Below are 17112 nucleotides of genomic sequence, written 5' to 3'. Positions count from 1 at the left end.
CTGCATGGATATCATTAGGGCTACACAAGGGATACATTTGGCCCATTGGTACTAATGTTTTTATTGTGTAGTTTAAATATTTTATTATTAACCCCACTAGAAAGTTAATGTTAGATTATGCCATTTTTTCAGTGTAAAGTAGGGAAATTAATTTCCATTTTAGTGGCTAGGCTCATCTTCTTGGCAACATTTATTCAGATGGTATGTTTCACTTTTTTGATTCTAGCTGCATTTTTATTGTTTTATAATTACTTTTCTGGCTGAAGTTTCAGCCTGGTATTTGTATGATCTGAATTATTCACATTTAGGGTTTTATTGCACCTAAATTACAAATTTTGAGTGTTGCTTCACATATGATTAGTTTGAGTAATTGTCAAGAGTCTGCCAAACAGCCTGTGTCCACTGAGATGAGGGTGGTATAAATTAGGCAGAGAGTGAGTCTACCAGGAGAATTTGTACAATACAATAGATAAAGACCCTGAAATAGCTGGTAGTGTTTCATGTGTAATTAGAAAATGCATTGTTCTCCAATTAAGGAAATTAATTAAAACTAAGCAGATGGTAATCAAGGCATATTGTAATATAATCTTCTCTGGCACCTGTATTACTCTCATGCCCTATCACTGTATTTATGTACAGTATGGTTTTACATTGAAAATTTAGCTGCAGGATATTTTATCTTGGATAGCTGTGTCTTAATGCACTGTTCTTTCTCATTCTTTCCAGTTGCTGCTGCATCCTGCCATAGGAAATCTTACTTATTCTTTGGTACATTTAAAAGATGTTGGCAGCAAAACACACAAGTTGCTGGGATTTTTTCTTCTTCCCTCAGTAGATCCTGTCAAGGAAAACAGAAAGTGATTAGCAAACATTTTTGTGAATGAATGTGATAGGTTCAGTTCACTGTTGCTTGTGAGGTGATATTACTAATTGTTTGTGAGAATGTGAACAGTTTCCAGGTACACAGGAAAATATTTGCAGAACCTGAAAATATCATTCAATTTAGCGCATATATTTTAGAAATCTGTTCTGAGAAATTAAATTTTTCACTTTTTTTCATCCTTTCAGAAAGCAGACTTAATACTGAGGGACCATGGGACTAGTCATACTCCACAAATAATGGACAGCAAACCATTAAAGCAAACAATTCATAAATGAAATATAGACTGACATTTCTTTCCCTCACTTATTTGGAAAATACTTATGAATAACAAATGAATGGTAGAAATTAGGCTCAATTCATAAAACAACTGGGCAGAATTCTCAAAAAAATATTATTCACAATAACTAATTAAACCAGCTCTACTCCTTCAAAAGATGCAAGGGGATTTAGGTAAATTGTTACCATTAATGCAATGAGGATTTATACACTCAGAAATCCCTATGCATAAAAACAAGTGTATACTCCTGAAAGCTCTCAGGTCTCAATGCAAATCCATCAGCAACTCTCCTTCACTCCCACCATCAATTGATTCAGGATAGGAGCGACATATTTCATTCATTCTCCTACATTTTAAATATGTTCCATTTTTAACTGTTTGATAAAAAAAATAAAGTACCTATGGTTTAATATTAAAAAGTCAAATGAGTTAGTAACTAATGCCTTGCAAAAACAGGAAGAAAGTGTGAGTGCCACTGGCTGGGTTTGGCCTAGAAGGCAACATGACCGTATACACTTTGGCAAAATCTTGCCCTACATTGTACAGATGCACTGTAGGGGTCAGGGAATGGGCACAAGCAAGGCTAATTTAAAGCTTAAGCCCATGCCTAGGGCCAAAGCTCTTGGAATCATGCAATTACATCAAAATCCCAGATCTCATTTTTTAAAGTAAATTTCCAGCCCTCATGGTTGAGAAAAAAAAGCTTGAATAGAAGAACAGAGGATAACCAAAGCAGTAATAGCTACTTGAGGCTACAGAGAGCCTGAAACAATAGCTCTGAGAGGTGTGAACTGCCCTATGCATCTCAAGGAGGTGTTAATTCCAAGATCCACTGTGCTAGGGAGATCTGCCAACACCACCTATCCAGCAGAAGATTCTGTAGGTCACATGAAGGGAAGACTGATGCAGATTCAGTCACCTACCCAACCAGATACTCCCAGCTGCAAAGAGGTCCCCTTGCTGCCACCCCACCCTCTCTCTTGGGAAGAAGTCCCTGCTGCCATTCTAGTGACAAGAAGGGACCTTATGTCTCCTCCTCTGCTTCCTGGGAGGGGGCATCACTTGTCACTGGAGTACAAGAGAAGGGATCAAGTGCTGGGATGGTGCTATGGTCCTGTGTCATGGTACCCTAGGGCACTGGATCAACCTTAATCCAGCTCTAGGCATTGCAAGCATTTATCTCCCTTAGCATTTGGCCTGGTGTTTAATGAGAAATGAAATCAGAAGAAACATGCAATTGCTACAACTCAGATTGGGCATGGATGTGCTAAGGAACAAGAGGGATTTGATGGATTTTCTGTAAAAGTTTATTTACTCTTCTTAAAAGAAGGTTTGGCCCATGTCAATCTGGATTCAAACCTGTTCCAAGTTCAGGGGATATTCATATGGTGCTTTTGTGTTTGGTTCCTGTCTCTAGAATGAAGCAGATTTTATTCTTAGTAATGTCACTGATCAAAGTGACAATTCATGGAAAATGTTTCCATTGATCAAAATATTTTTAAGACTATTACCATCCACTGCAGTAAAACAAATATGTCTATGATGCCACATAAATAAGTAGTTTTATCTTGGCTTCTGTACAAGTTTTTCTTCACTAATACATTTTGAAATGCATATTCAGGGATGGGAAAGAAAGGTGTTGAGGAGAAACTGCAATGTTTCCAGAAGTCAAAGGGTTAAACTTTTCATCTGTTTGCCTGGTAATCAGTGCTGCTGCTTCAGGGGGTAAGTAATTAGGATTTTTGCACCTTTGTATGAATCTGCCATCATCTACTTTGAAGAGCAAACATATGTTCAGGTGAACATAATTCCCTTAAAATGCTGCAAAATAATCATTCATTTGAACTGGATCAGCAGCAGCATTGCAGTCTTCAGAGACGAGAGAGAAAATAAATGTGTTATTTCTATTGCTTTCTTTTTATTGATGTCTGATGCAAATACCTCAGGTGCTACAGAAGGTTTTACACTTTTACATTTAGATAGCAGTTTACTAAGCACCAGCCGGCATAAAGAACAGCTCACACTGAAAACCATTATTTTCAGCCTAGTGGGCAGCTGTATAGATTACATAGACTTGCATTAATGTGGTTTAAGAATAGTATAGTTCATCCATACCATGGAAACAGTTCTTATGAGATAGGTTTTTTACAGCCATGGGATTACATTTGTGTTTGCAGTCTTGACTTACAGGTCTAAAAGAAAGATACAACTGCCCAACTCCCACCCACATGAAAACATCGGGTTCTCAGAACTCTGGGCCTTGGGTCCCATTGGCTCCTCTGCAAAGCACAGCTAAGAGTAAATCCTAATGCCTAAGGCCTAATTAAAGATAGCACTTAAGTATGTGACTTGCTTCAAGTATGTGCTTAAAGTGAGGGACTTGCTTAAGAACCTTAATGAATCAGCATCTAAATATGGATTTAGGTGTCTAACTTTAGTCATCCAAGTCTGAACATTTTGGCTCCAGTTTCTATTCTCAGCTCTGCAACTGACTGTGTAACCTTAGACGAATCACTTAACCTTCCTGTGCCTCAGTTTCCCGATTTGTAAAATGGGGATAATACTCACCTGTTTCCCAGGAGTGCAAAAAAGACTTAATCAATGAATGTTTATGAAGAGTACTTGAATCCTCTGATGAAAAAGCCTTCTAGGCGCCTGATCCTCATTTACATTTAGGGCTTGTCTTCCAAAGCAGAGTAATTAGACTGGAATACAGTCACTTTTCTTCCAGAATAGGGCGTTCACACAGAAAGTTGCAGTATAATTATTCCACTATAGCTATCCCAATTACTTTCTCTGTGTAAACACTTCCTAGGGACCCTTTACACTGCTCTTTACTATGGCCTTGGGACTTCATAGTATCATGATGCGATTACCAATGTTTATCAAATAAAAACTAAGTCCAATGATCACAAAAGCAACCAAAAGAGTAGGTGAAGCTGAAAGCAGCACTGTATTTACCCATATTATAATACATATATGGGTGTCTGTCTGTGTTTCTTTCCTTCTCTTACTAGTTTTTGTGATGAATTACATTAATATTGTTATTTGCTATGAATCTGATGTGCTAGTTCCTTTCTTATTCCTCTGGCAGATTCATACAATTGCCCATAACTGTGCTCTTCACGTGCAAAGGACTGAACTCAACATTGGATTAAAAATAAAAATGGACAGTGAATGGCAAAGTCACCGGGACAGCCACCCCACCTGCACAGTGTGAAGGTAAAAAGAAAAGAAAAAAAAAGCCTGAGGCAGACAACAACCTCAAATATGGGAAGTTGCTGGGTGGGAGTCGGAAGAAAAAAATCACTCTTTTCTGCAGAAGGAAGTGTTTGCCTTTGTATTTAAAAAGTTTAATCAAGTTTTCTAAACATCTGCACAACTTTTGAACTGCTCAAGGATTGGAAGTGGCCATGGAATGATCCCATAATAAGATTTCCATCTCCTCTTACAATTGCATCCAGTTTATCACATTTAGCAAAGATTACCAACAATTTATAGCATAAATTTCTCAGAATGCCACAAGGATAATAGATGTTTCCAATAACAGCAGGGTCAGAAAATAATAAGCGTTTGACAATAATAAATCTACAGGACCCAGCTTTACCATTTCAGCTACTAACAGATAGAATGAAAAGAACTTTATAAATCAAAATGGAAATGGCGAAACTGAGTAGCAGGTCTGACCCTACCCTCTTCCCCCTCAGCCTCTCAGTATCTTTACTACTTTGTGGCAAAATGGATTTCCTGTAGACATTTTAAATGGACTAGATTTGATCTTGCCAAAAAAAATTCTATTTAACAACATTGCTGACCCTCCTTTCATGGGCACAAAGCAAATTTTATTGCTTTGAGAAACTGAAATCCATTAGTGAGTAAATGGAAAGTGCAATGTATGAGTTGATGTGGTTTGCCTGCCAGAACAGTCCAGAAAAATTAATATCAGGAGGAAAACTCGGAACAATGAATGTGGATTTAATTTGCATGCACAAGTAACGATGGCTAGTTGATTTAAAAATAGCTAAGAAGTTATCTCTGTCTTACTGTCCTCAGCTCCCACACACCAAAAATTACTATTGAATCCACATAAAGAAAATGTAAGCTGCTTTATGGCACAGTGTAGAGCAGCTGTCTTGGTGCTTCCTTAGGTCCTAACTGATGGGTAAAGTGAACATTGCCCATAACAACAAAGGAGCAATAACCCAAAAAACCTGCCACCTCCTTCTCTCACTTACATTGCTATAAGCCAGGAGTAGCTCTACTGAGTTACACAGATGTACAACTGGTACAAGAGAACCTCAGAATTACATATATCTCCGGAATGAAGGCTGTTCCTAATTCTGAACAAAAACATTCTGGTTGTTCTTTCAAAAGTTTACAAACAAACATTAACTTAATACAGCTTTGAAACTTTGCTATGGAGAAGAAAAATGCTGCTTTTAACCATCTTAATTTAAATGAAACAAGCACAGAAAGTTTCCTTACCTTTTCAAATCTGTTTTAAAATTTTCCCTTTATTTTTTAGTCGTTACATTTAAAACAGTAATGTACTGTATATTAATTTACATTTAACACGGTAATGTATTGTATATGTTTTTTTTTCTTTTGTCTCTGCTGCTGCCTGATTGCATACTTCTGGTTCCAAATGAGGAGTGTGGTTGACTGATCAGTTCATAAGTCTGGTGTTCATAACTCTGAGGTTCTACTTTGTAAACAAGATTCAGATCAGATCCTAGATCTTGGAATTAGCCCAGAAGGGGTTTATGAAGGTCAGAGAATGTCAAATTTAAACAGACCTCTCATGGCAGAGCCTGGATTCAGAGTTTGTCTGCATACTTGCTGCTTCATATTAGTAGCATGGCATGCTTAAAATATTGTCCTGCCTCTAATATCGAACTCCGATCCTTATTGTAACCAGATGATCTCTGAAAACTCTACCAAGGTCTTTCAACTTATCGGAGGAAACAAAACTAGCTAGTAAGTGTTTGGAAGTGGGGCAGGAAGATATTAATTCAGCTTTTCTCTCACCTGTTTTTTTAGATTGCCATCTGCCTGCCAGCAAAGGCAAGGCTATTAAATTCTGCAATAAGATTTAGGATTCCTTTCACAGTACTGAGATCTGTCCTCTTCAAAAGATATTACACTTTGCTACTACCTACCAGTTTCACTACTAACATCTTACAGAGCACAGAATGTTCCATTGTTTGCCATGAATATGTTACTAGTAAAAATGAGTGCCCTAATCCAGCCATGCATTTAAACACATTACCAGTCCTACTAAAGACAGTGGGACTAACTCGTGTGGTTAAAAATAAGTGCAAATCAGGTCTTAAATTAAACAGAATAATCAGTTAATGCACAAACTTTTCACAACAACAAACAAAACCACCAACCCCAAGCAGAGCCTCCAATAACCAGTGAGGGGAGAAGAGTAGGATACTCCATAAGGCCCACTGTGAAACTTTTATGTGCATCTCATTTACTTGATTAGTGCTTAATGCAATAGAAAACTCAGAGATAGATAACTGCATGCGCGCGCGTGCACACACACACACACACACACAGCTGTATGTCATGAACTGTACTCCTCACTCTGCCACCTAATCAAAAACCTATCTGGAGCTTGGTCACTCACCAGCCTGCCATGCTCATTGCCATCTTGTTGCCCTCCAGTTCTGTGACATCTAGCATCTGCCCAAGAATGGATTGGATATGACTACAATTCCCATCAGCCACTGGTTATGCAAGGAAAGAGTAAATTCTAGCTTCTATTCACAGCCCTCACTAACTATTAGAAGTCTGGATACACAGTAATATGAGTACCTGGCTAAATAGACCATTATTTGCTTGATGATAGATATTATGCAGCAGGCAGCACAACTTCACACACACACACATTTTTTTTCATTTCTATACTCAGAATAATGCATGCATAAATCCTGCGTGTGTGTGTGTGTGTGTGTGACAGCAACAAACAAATCTCAGCATTCACAACCATTATTTTGCTTTCTTTGTACTGTCTTTTTATAGCATGATATACAATAATGGCTTAATCTTTACTCCTAGCTATAATTTAAATTTTTAGTTGCAATATATTTTGCTACACAGAAAACTCTCAAATGTATTCATTTTCAGCCTGCTATCTTCATGGGAAGAAAAAAGAGAGCCTCATTTTAGCTGAGACATCAATTAAGTGAGGCTGTCAGCCTTTTTGTGCTTCTTTAAATACCTCCAACCAGGAGGTATCTCTTGCAGGAAAGAGTGAAAAGAACTGTAGTGACTGAGAAAATTTCCAACTAGGAGGTTAAAATAATTTAGCAAATGTCACAGTGTTGTTTTCAAAATTTTCACAGTGGAAGCAACTTGCTATCTGGAGATGAATCTAATTACTTTAGATGGCTGCTGTGATGCACAATGCTCCACTGCTATGGGGAGAGGGGAGGGGAGGTGAATTCACACAAAGTCACACTGGTAGACTTGAGTTAACCTCCTTTCCACTTTCATAAAACAAGGCAACAATTGTCACTTTCTCAGACGCAGTGATGCAAACATCACACTGGATGATATCTAAGCCAGAGTGTCACAGTGGATAGAAACAGCTGTAATTAGAGTTGCTGCTTTCAGAACTTTGTCCTCAGTGTCAAAGTTGTTGCATCTCAACTTTATGATGGTTGTGTCACTGCATTTCCACGTGGAAGCAACACAACTTGATGGCTCAGGTGTCAATGCTCCTAGGGCCTGATTTTCAAAAGAGCTCAATAGTGAATGTCAAGTTCTTTTGAAAATCTGCCTATAAGTGTCACAATAGGAGCAACTGGCTACTAAGCACTTTTGAAAAATCTGTTGTAAAATCCTGGCCCCATTAGTCAATAAGTGTTTTGTTGCTGACTTCACTGGAGCAAGGGTTTCACTCCTGGCCCTTAATAGCCACCAAAACCAGCTTGCGGGACAGCTATATCAAAATCAGAGCTGCCCATAAAAGTTAGGATGGAGAGTAGTAAAAGTTTGAATACCCAGTATTTCTGTTACATTTGTACTGGAAGATAAGACATTATTTTGATGATATTTTAGAATGTATGTTTACATATTTAGATAAAATTATAACAGGAGACGAGCCCAAGGTACACCAGTCACGTTTGGTCTAAGGGAGTTCCATTATATATTCCAGGATATTCCTACTTCTTACAGAATGAGTAAGGCTAAAGTGTGAGCTCTGGTGGGTAGAAAAGTGAGTACAGCAGCAGCACAGAAGTAAGTGAAGAGGAGAACCGAGGGCCAGATCCTTAGCTCACCTGACTGTTTTATGTTGCTGAGGCTGTGCAAATCAGTTAGAAAGCCTCCCTAAAGGGTAGGGGAATTGATGTGTAGCAGAAAGTCAGCGTAGCCTACTCAGTGTAGGGGGCATATTGGGGGGGGGGGGCTCATAGGACGACTGAAGGACTTTGAACTGCAGCAATTCCTGTCCGATGGAATGATCTCTAGGGAAATGTTCCTAACAGAATAACTTAGAGGAAAGTGGAAAGGTGGCTAAGACCAACTATTGTCACTAACACTGCAGGTGCTTTTGTGTGTTGCACATTTGTACATCAGCTACCAGTGCGGGTGAAACCATGCAAGCCACTCTTTCTTGCCACCCTAGAATGTGGGTTCTTCCGGGCTGGCATTACAACATGACGATGTTTGCAATGCCTACTGACCTTGCACACATGGTTGGCCCTAGGAATGTAGAGACGATTACATATGATGATAGATATTATTGTTTCACTGTTTATCTTGTCCTATGCCCATTCATTTTTAGAGATGTGCAAAGGATGGAAATTCTGTTTCATGAAGGATTTCAAGGGTTTGAGATTTGGCTTCATTCCTAATCAGAATGAAAACTGAAAATGTTGAAACTGTCATTGAAGGAAAATTTCAAGATTTTGTTTGTTTGTTTGTTTCAGGTTGATCAAAACATTTCATTTTAACAAAATCAAACCTTCCCCACCCCCATTTTAATTTTTACACACACAGCACAAAAATAAAACATTTGAAATGAAAAGTTGTTTTCAAAACAAAATAAAGATGTTTCATGCTGAAATTGTCAAAACAGGATGTTTCAACATTGATAGAAACTTTTCCCAGTTTTCTTCCAAAACAAGTTCTGTATTTGTACAGTGCCTAGAACAATAGGGCCTTGATCTCAGTTGGGGCCTTTAGTAACTACCAAAATAATGGGGACATGCTTGAAAATGTGGACACTGAAGGTTCATGATGTGTGTGCACAGCGGGCAGGGGTGGCTCCAGGCACCAGCGCTTCAAGCACGTGCCTGAGGCGGCAAGTGGCAGGGAGTGGCCTGCCGGTTGCTGTGAGGGTGGCAGTCAGGCTGCCTTCAGTGGTATGCCTGCGGGAGGTCCGCTAGTCCCGCAGTTTCAGCGGCAATTCGGCGGCAAGTACGCCGAAGGCGTGGGACCAGCGGACCTTCCGCAGGCATGCCGCAGAAAGCCGCCTGACTGCCATGCTTGGGGCGGCAAAATATATAGAGCTGCCCCTGACAGTGGGGCCCTGAACACCAATCAGGACCCCAGAAACATAAATAATAATAAAAATATCATTATTAATTAATTAATTAATATTAACACAAACACACAAAAGTTCATTTTGGCTTTATCAGATTTGAACAGACCTGGTCTGGAGCACGTTCTAATTTTTTTCCCAAACTGTTTGTGCAACTGGAGCATCCATCAAATATCAGGCCCCCATCAATGCAGCTTCATTTGGTGCAATATCCACGCCTAGTCATCACCAACTGAAACAACAAGAAAAAGGGTCATCTTCCTTGAGCTCTCTCCCTTCCCCCTATTTACCAACAGAACTGAATTTAGAGGGGAATTTCTTCCAAATGCTTATATTGCCATCTGGTGTTCATCTTGCGTAAATGTAAATATTTTCATATATTAACATGTAAAAAATGTGGAAAGATAACTTAAGAATATTAAGGAACAGGAAAGAATGTTCAGATTATAAAAGTCCAAATACAGGATTTTAAAATGACGCACCTATTGGCAGCTTGAGGCAGAAGTTAGAGCTAATTTATGTAACCTTAAACTTCTCAAGCCTTAAAAGAATTCATATGCAGCTAATCTCCATTTTATAAAAAGGTATAAATGCCACTCAGAGAGGGCATTCTACAAACTGTTTGTTCAGATGCAGCCTAGGTGAAAAAGCTGAACATGAGATTTCCATGTCAACAGAACATGTGTATTAACAGCCATTCCTTGTCAGACCCATACATGGGCAGGCTGACTTAATGGTCAGAGCCTAGAGTAGAGTCAGGGCCCTGGTCAGGAGTCACTTCAAGGGTCACAGTCAGAGTTAGAAGCCACGCCAAGGGTCAAGACGGTGTCAAGAACTGGAGTTAGGGAAAAGAAGCAGGAACCAGGAGGAGGAGGAACCACGCCAAGAGGCAGGAACTTGGGCTCAGGTGTCTGGTCAGCAGCAAGCCTAGCAAGCAGTTGCTCACATGCGGTGTGTGGCAGGAACAGGAAGCTTTATGCTGAGAGATGACCAATCAGCAGTCTGCTGCTAGTGCAATGATCCTCCTGAGTCAGCTGGTTTAGCCCCTGTTTGTGGGGTATCAGCTAATGTTTCCCTAGCTAGCCTGGTAGCACTGTGGTGAAGAAAGTAAGGTACTTGCTTGGCGGGCTTGGGTTCAAAGCGTGGCCTACCTGACCTTCACCCTTGCAACTACATTCAGTATTGCCAACCCCGTATATTCAAAAACCATTTTTGGTGGGTTTTTTTTTTTTATTTGCCTTCTGGTTTTTGAGCCTTTAGTGTCCACATTTTCAAGTTTGTCTTTGCATCCCAAGGACTAGAAAGTTCCTTTTTTCTATAAATAATTAATAAAAATGAAAGCAGAGATTTTCATGCAATCTCTTGATTCCAGCAACTGCAATGTTAAGAAAAACAGCAAGTATCATAAAACTCACACTAAAGTCATCAGATTTGTAACAGTGCACTCATTTCATAACAGAAGTATGAGGATTTAGGACCTGCAGCAACATCAGCTGAAGTCAAAGTTCTTTTTGATGACTTCAGCATAGGCACCAACTGGGGCTGGAGCACCCAAGGGGGAAAATTGGTGAGTGCTCTGCACCCCCTAGAAGCCAAGTTTCCCTCCTGGCTCCGCCCCCCCGTCCCAGCTCACCTCTGCCTCCACCTCCTTCCCTGGCCGTGCCACATCCCCGCTTCTCCTCCCAGCACTTGCTGCCACAATACAACTGTTTCACGCTGTAACAAGCTCTAGGAGGGAGGTGGGAGAAGCGGGAACACAGCGTGCTCAGGCAACAAGGCGGGGCTGGGGCAGGGATTTGGGGAAGGGGTTAGAATGCGGGCAGGGCAGTGGCAGGAGACAGCGGGGCAGGGATTGGGTTGGGGCAGGGCTGGGAGCAGAGGGGGGTTGAACACCCACCGGCGCCAGCAGAAGTTGGCACCTATGGCTTCAGTAAGCTGTGTATTAGATCCAAAAGGTGTTTGTCCCAGTAGTCACTTGTCTTCCTTTGGCATCCTAGCCACAGAAGTGTGCACCATTGTGGCGGGCAGAAAGCATTTTTAGGATGTTATTAGGGCTCTCGATTAATCGCAGTTAACTCACATGATTAACTCAAAAAAATGAATCGCGATTAATCACAGTCTCAATCACACTGTTAAATAATAGAATACCAATTGAAATGTATTAAATATTTGGGATGTTTTTCTACATTTTCATATATATTGTATTCTGTGTTGTAACTGAAACCAAAGTGTATATTATTTTTTATTACAAATATTTGCTCTGTAAAAATGATGAACAAAAGAAATAGTATTTTTCAATTCACCTCATACAAGTACTGTAGTTCAATCACTTTATCATGAAAGTGCAACTTACAAATGTAGATTTTTTTTTGTTACATAACTACACTCAAAAACAAAACAATGTAAAACTTTAGAGTCTACAAGTTCACTCAGTCCTACTTCTTGTTCAGCCAATCACTAAGACAAACAAGTTTGTTTACATTTACAGGAGCTAATGCTGCCTTCTTCTTATTTACAATATCATCTGAAAGTGAGAAAAGGTATTTGCATGACATTTTTGCAGCCGGCATTGCAAGCTATTTACATGCCAGATATAAATTTTATTAGAGAATATTTAAAATAAACGATACAAAGTGTTTGAAGCGTCAGTTATTGTGTCATTGGGATTGTTATTGAGCAGAACTCGTCCTCAGCATGGATGCATGTCCCCTGGCACGGAGGTTGAAGTATGAAGGGACATATAAATCTTCAGCGCATCTGGCATGTAAATATCTTGCGATGCCGGCTACAACAGTGCCATGAGAATGCCTGTTCTCATTTTCACATGACCTTGTAAACAAGAAGCGGGCAGCATTATCTCCTGCAAATGTAAGCAAACTTGTTTGTCTGAGTGAATGGCTGAACAAGAAATAGGACTGAGTGGACTTGAAGACTCTAAAATTTTACATTGTTTTATTTTTAATGTGGTTTTTGTACATAATTCTATATTTGTAAGTTCAACTTTCATGATAAAGAGATTGTACTACAGTACTTGTATTAAGTGAATTGGAAAATACTATTTCTTTTGTTTTATTACAGTGCAAATACTTGTAATCAAGAATAAATATAAAGTGAGCATTGTACACTTTGTATTCTGTGTTGTAATTGAAATCAATATAATTGAAAATGTAGAAAACATCATAATATTTAAATACATAGTATTCTGTTATTGTTTAACAGTGCAATTAATCGTGCGATTAATTTTTTAAATCGCTTGACAGCCCTACATGTTATAATTTTTAAGTTACGACTCCTTATCCCTTTTTGTTTCTTGACACCATATTAACAGTAATTCAGGTTTGCAGTTGTGTAGCCAGAGACCTGTGCCAAACAAGCAGCTAACTTTTAACATTTGTTCAACACACACCAAAAAATAACATCTTTAATAAATATTTCAATTGTGAGTCCTCTCATATGATGTCTCTCCGGGGTTATCTTCTTTATTAAGACTGATACAAGGCCCATTGGTACTACAACAAGGCAGTACAACCAGGTTTGGAACAAAATGAAGATGCCACCAGTTCCTTCTGTGATAAGGGCTTGATTTGCCACCACACCTGAACTCTGCTCACATGCAGTGCAGAGAAAATTGGTGTCAGGGAATTCTCTTTTTTCCCTTGCACAGCCAACCTCAATGCAAATAAAGCTGCAGGAGAGCCAGCTTTAACTTAGGCCAGTGGAGAAACAGGCACAGTTGAGCCACCATACCTGCCCTCCCAGCCTCTCCTAAACCTCATGCCAAAGGATGAGGATTTCCAACACCGAAGGCAACACCGATGCTTCTGCCAACTTTACACTAGGGGAAATACCCCTTACACAGGGGAAAGTCTTCAGTGACAACTTCTGGCAGCTTTGGCTTCACTTTAAATGGCACCAAGAGAACTTGGCAGGCTGGCATGCCTTGATCTGACTGCTTGGGAATTGCTAACCCTTGTCATTCTCCTCTGATGTAGATTTCTTAGTTTTTCCTTTTGTGGCTTCCTCCATGTGGGTTTTACAAATTACAATATGCTGGAGTCATACTGTTCTTCAGCTGCTCATTCTGTGAGCTGTTCAGTGGATCCCCTCTTTTCCACTGGAATTGCAGAGAGTAACAACCCTCCTTTCTTTTCTGGAGAGCTTGGATTCCAAGTTCTTGGTTTTTTACACATGAGGATGGTACACTCCAGCTGTAATATATTTTCATCTTTCTGAAGTTCCCAGCACCTGCTGTGAGTGTTCTTCTCTTCTTTTGTGTAAGAGCCGAGTGATCCTATAATAATAGATTCTTGCAGCCTGGATGATGATGACCATTTCCTCTCTAGCATTCTTCAAGAGAGTTTTTTTGGTATTTAATCTCTCTACCTAATCTCTTGTACAGACTATAAACTCTTTGGGCCAAGGTCTGTCTTTTTAGTATGTGTGTGTAGAGTGCCTAACACAGCAGAGTCCTACTCAGGGGTTGAGGCCTCTAGTTCTATTGTAATAGAAATAATGACGACAAATCATTGACCTGATGCTGGCTCCCAGATTAGAAGTAATGCATGGTGTGTCCATTTCACCACTGCTCCCTCACTCATGCTGGGTCCTAATGCATCTGCTACTCAGCTCTGTACAAAGTTAGTTTTCCCAAATTTACAGGTGCCCTTTAAGTTCTTAGATACTCTCTCTGCACACTGCAATTTTGAAGCCATCAAAATTCACTTTCATCTTTTTCTCTCTGCCCTTTGGTTTTGTACTGTCCTGCTGCACCTCAATCATTAAATCTGATTTCATGCTGACCCCTTCCTCCACAGCCAAAAGCCTCCCATAAAAGAAAAAAAATCTCCTTCTGACTCTAAAACTTTGGAATTAAACTGAACTCTCAAATATTTGAACTCAGCCAGGAGTGCTGTGAAATCTGCTCTAGTTACTGGCTAGTTATTCTATTTCTTAGACTTTGATTCCGTCAGCAGCATCATATTTTCTTCCAAGCCTATTCCTTCTGATTGTAATGAGCCACTTACCTGGCCTAATCCAAAACTCACTGAAGTTAATCAGAGTCTTTACATTGACTGGAGTCAAATTTGGATCAGATCCATAGGTGCTTGCTTAGAAGTGAGTGTGATGATCTGGACAATCTGTCTATGTGCAATTTATGAATTCTAGCTGATCTTATGAAACTGCTGTATCATTGAATGCATGAGCAGAAATGAAGTCAGATGCTATCAGGGCTCTCATGTATCTCCCAGACCAGGGACAATGGAGGATCATTAAACCTTGATTACAATGGAATGATTAAAGTCTAGAGAAAGCAGTCCAACCAAGTTTGTCTGCAGCGTTGGGGTTTAGAATAATGGAATTTCTACTGAAGCAGAATGGAGAAATTGGGCATTAACAATAGGTCTTGAAAAGCACACAGAGACTGAGAAACTCCAAAGGAACTCAGAGGGACTCACAGAGCCACAGTAAGCTTGGATAAGGGAGGGGCAGGCTTTTGTAGCAGAGGGGACCTATTCAACTGTTAACCAGGCAAGTAAGAAGGAAACTAGCTGCGCAGAAGAGAGACTCCATGAATTGGGGGAGAATCAGGAAGGGGGGAGATCCAGGACTTTAGAGGGCTCTGACCTATGCCCAAAGAATATTCAAGAATGGAGAGGAAAAGGAGGCAGAGAAATGCGTGTAGGCATTTATTATTTAGTCTAGATCTGTGTATTACTTGTGCTAGCCAAAGAAAGGAATGATTGTTTTTGGAACCCTTACAAAGTCTGTTTGCTTTCACTATCGCATTCCCCCGAAGAACTGAAATGTAAATACAGAGTGCCCACAAGGCTGGAGCCCTGGGAAAGGCTGGACTTAAGCTTTTGAGGAGCCTAGGTGGTCAGCACTCATCTTAAGGGCCTAGGGAAGCTGGGCCATAAGGTCCTGTTTCCATGAATGGGTAAAAACACAGAGTCTGTACCCAGGAAGTGTGCCAGAGAGGCCAAGGAAAGAGACAGTGCTGCAGCCTACTCAGACCAAAGAAAACTTAAGAATGTATGGGACTGGTGTGTTGGGACCCAAACTCAGCAGCCTGGTGTGACACCTGTTGGGGGACCTCTACCAAGGGCTATGAGACACTGTGTTTATCTTTTAGGCACCTTCTATCATTTCCAACAATGTTTGTCTAGGCTATTATTCTCAAAAGTGGTCATTCATTTGGAGTGCCCAAGCTGAGACACAATGGGCTTGATTTTCCAAGATGCTAAGTAACTATAGCTGCTACTAAAGACAATGGAAGATCTGGATGCTCAGCACCTTTGAAAATCAGTCTGGCCGGGTTACACTTCAAGTTCACTCCCTTTCCAGGGTAACAGAAAAGTCCAACAGAAAATCACATTAACGTAATGGCTTTTATGTGAGGCCTTCAGCCCCCACTTGGGACTCATCAGTTTTCCCCTCTTTTAATTCTGAAACTTACATTCCCCTCTTGCAGAGGTAGGGGTGAAGGAGGAGAAGCCAAGCCAGCCCTCTTCACTGGGTTGCCACCCAGATACCTTGTGTTAGGCAGTTCAGTACTGCTCCCCTACAAGCCCCGATTTCTTCCCTGGGTAGCTCCTACCTTTTCCTTTTTTGCTAGTATCCCTCCTCCTACTGCTGCTCTGGAGATATGTCTCCTCATGTGGCTTCTGCTCAGCCCGCTACTGATGAGCATCCTCAAGGTCCTCCTAAGGCTCTCTGGCAATCTCCTGACTTCAGAGTCCTCCCTCTATTCTGTTTGAGGCCTGTCTTTATGGATCCCCCTCCTCCTCCTCCTCTGTTGATATTAAATTAGTACAGACCTTTCCCATCCACCCCTCCTCCCCACTGTAACCTGGTGGGCTAATTCAGCCCTCAGTCCGCTCCTGTCAATTCTGAATTGACACCCTAGCACAAGGAAGTCAGAGACAACCACCTTTTTGTGAGAGGTTGATTTTCTTTAAAAATTGGTGATGGTTTGAAAGCTGCTCAGTAGTTTAGAATGTTGGAAGTAGTCCTGGCAGAGGTGGGTGAGAGGGTGGAGCACAGGACAGACATTATCAAGTCCATGATAAATGCAGTTTATCACATGATTCTGTATTTAATGACAGTATAATCATCCATACATATGGGGTGAGGAGGCAATCTTATTTCATCCAGAGCTGTGAATTGTTGCTTCTTTTCTTCTGGAATGTCATCAATAAAGTCCATGAATTTGTTATAGTTTTTGTGGTCATATTTTGCAAAAACTGCACTATAATTAGCAATACGAAATTGTAGCGTTGAAGATGCATATACTTTACGTCCAAGTAGGTCCAAGTGTTTACTGTCTTTGTTGGATGGGGTGGAGCAGGAATACTGCTGTTTGGCCCTTTGGTTGGCTGCGTCTACTACCAACGA

General features: G+C 40.4%; 1 long non-coding RNA gene across 1 annotated transcript; it reads right to left on the bottom strand.

The window, feature by feature from the left end:
- Positions 1 to 207: 207 nt before the first annotated feature.
- On the bottom strand, positions 208 to 16697 carry LOC120372490. Its single transcript, XR_005585008.1, has 3 exons — positions 16649 to 16697; positions 9827 to 9949; positions 208 to 838 (listed from the first exon to the last, which is right to left on the bottom strand). It is a non-coding gene; the product is annotated as an uncharacterized LOC120372490 (long non-coding RNA).
- Positions 16698 to 17112: the final 415 nt, after the last annotated feature.

The sequence above is a fragment of the Mauremys reevesii genome, linkage group 9 (genome assembly GCF_016161935.1).
Source record: "Mauremys reevesii isolate NIE-2019 linkage group 9, ASM1616193v1, whole genome shotgun sequence".
Taxonomy (NCBI): Eukaryota; Metazoa; Chordata; order Testudines; family Geoemydidae; genus Mauremys; species Mauremys reevesii.
This window is presented reverse-complemented; position numbering and strand designations above follow the sequence as displayed.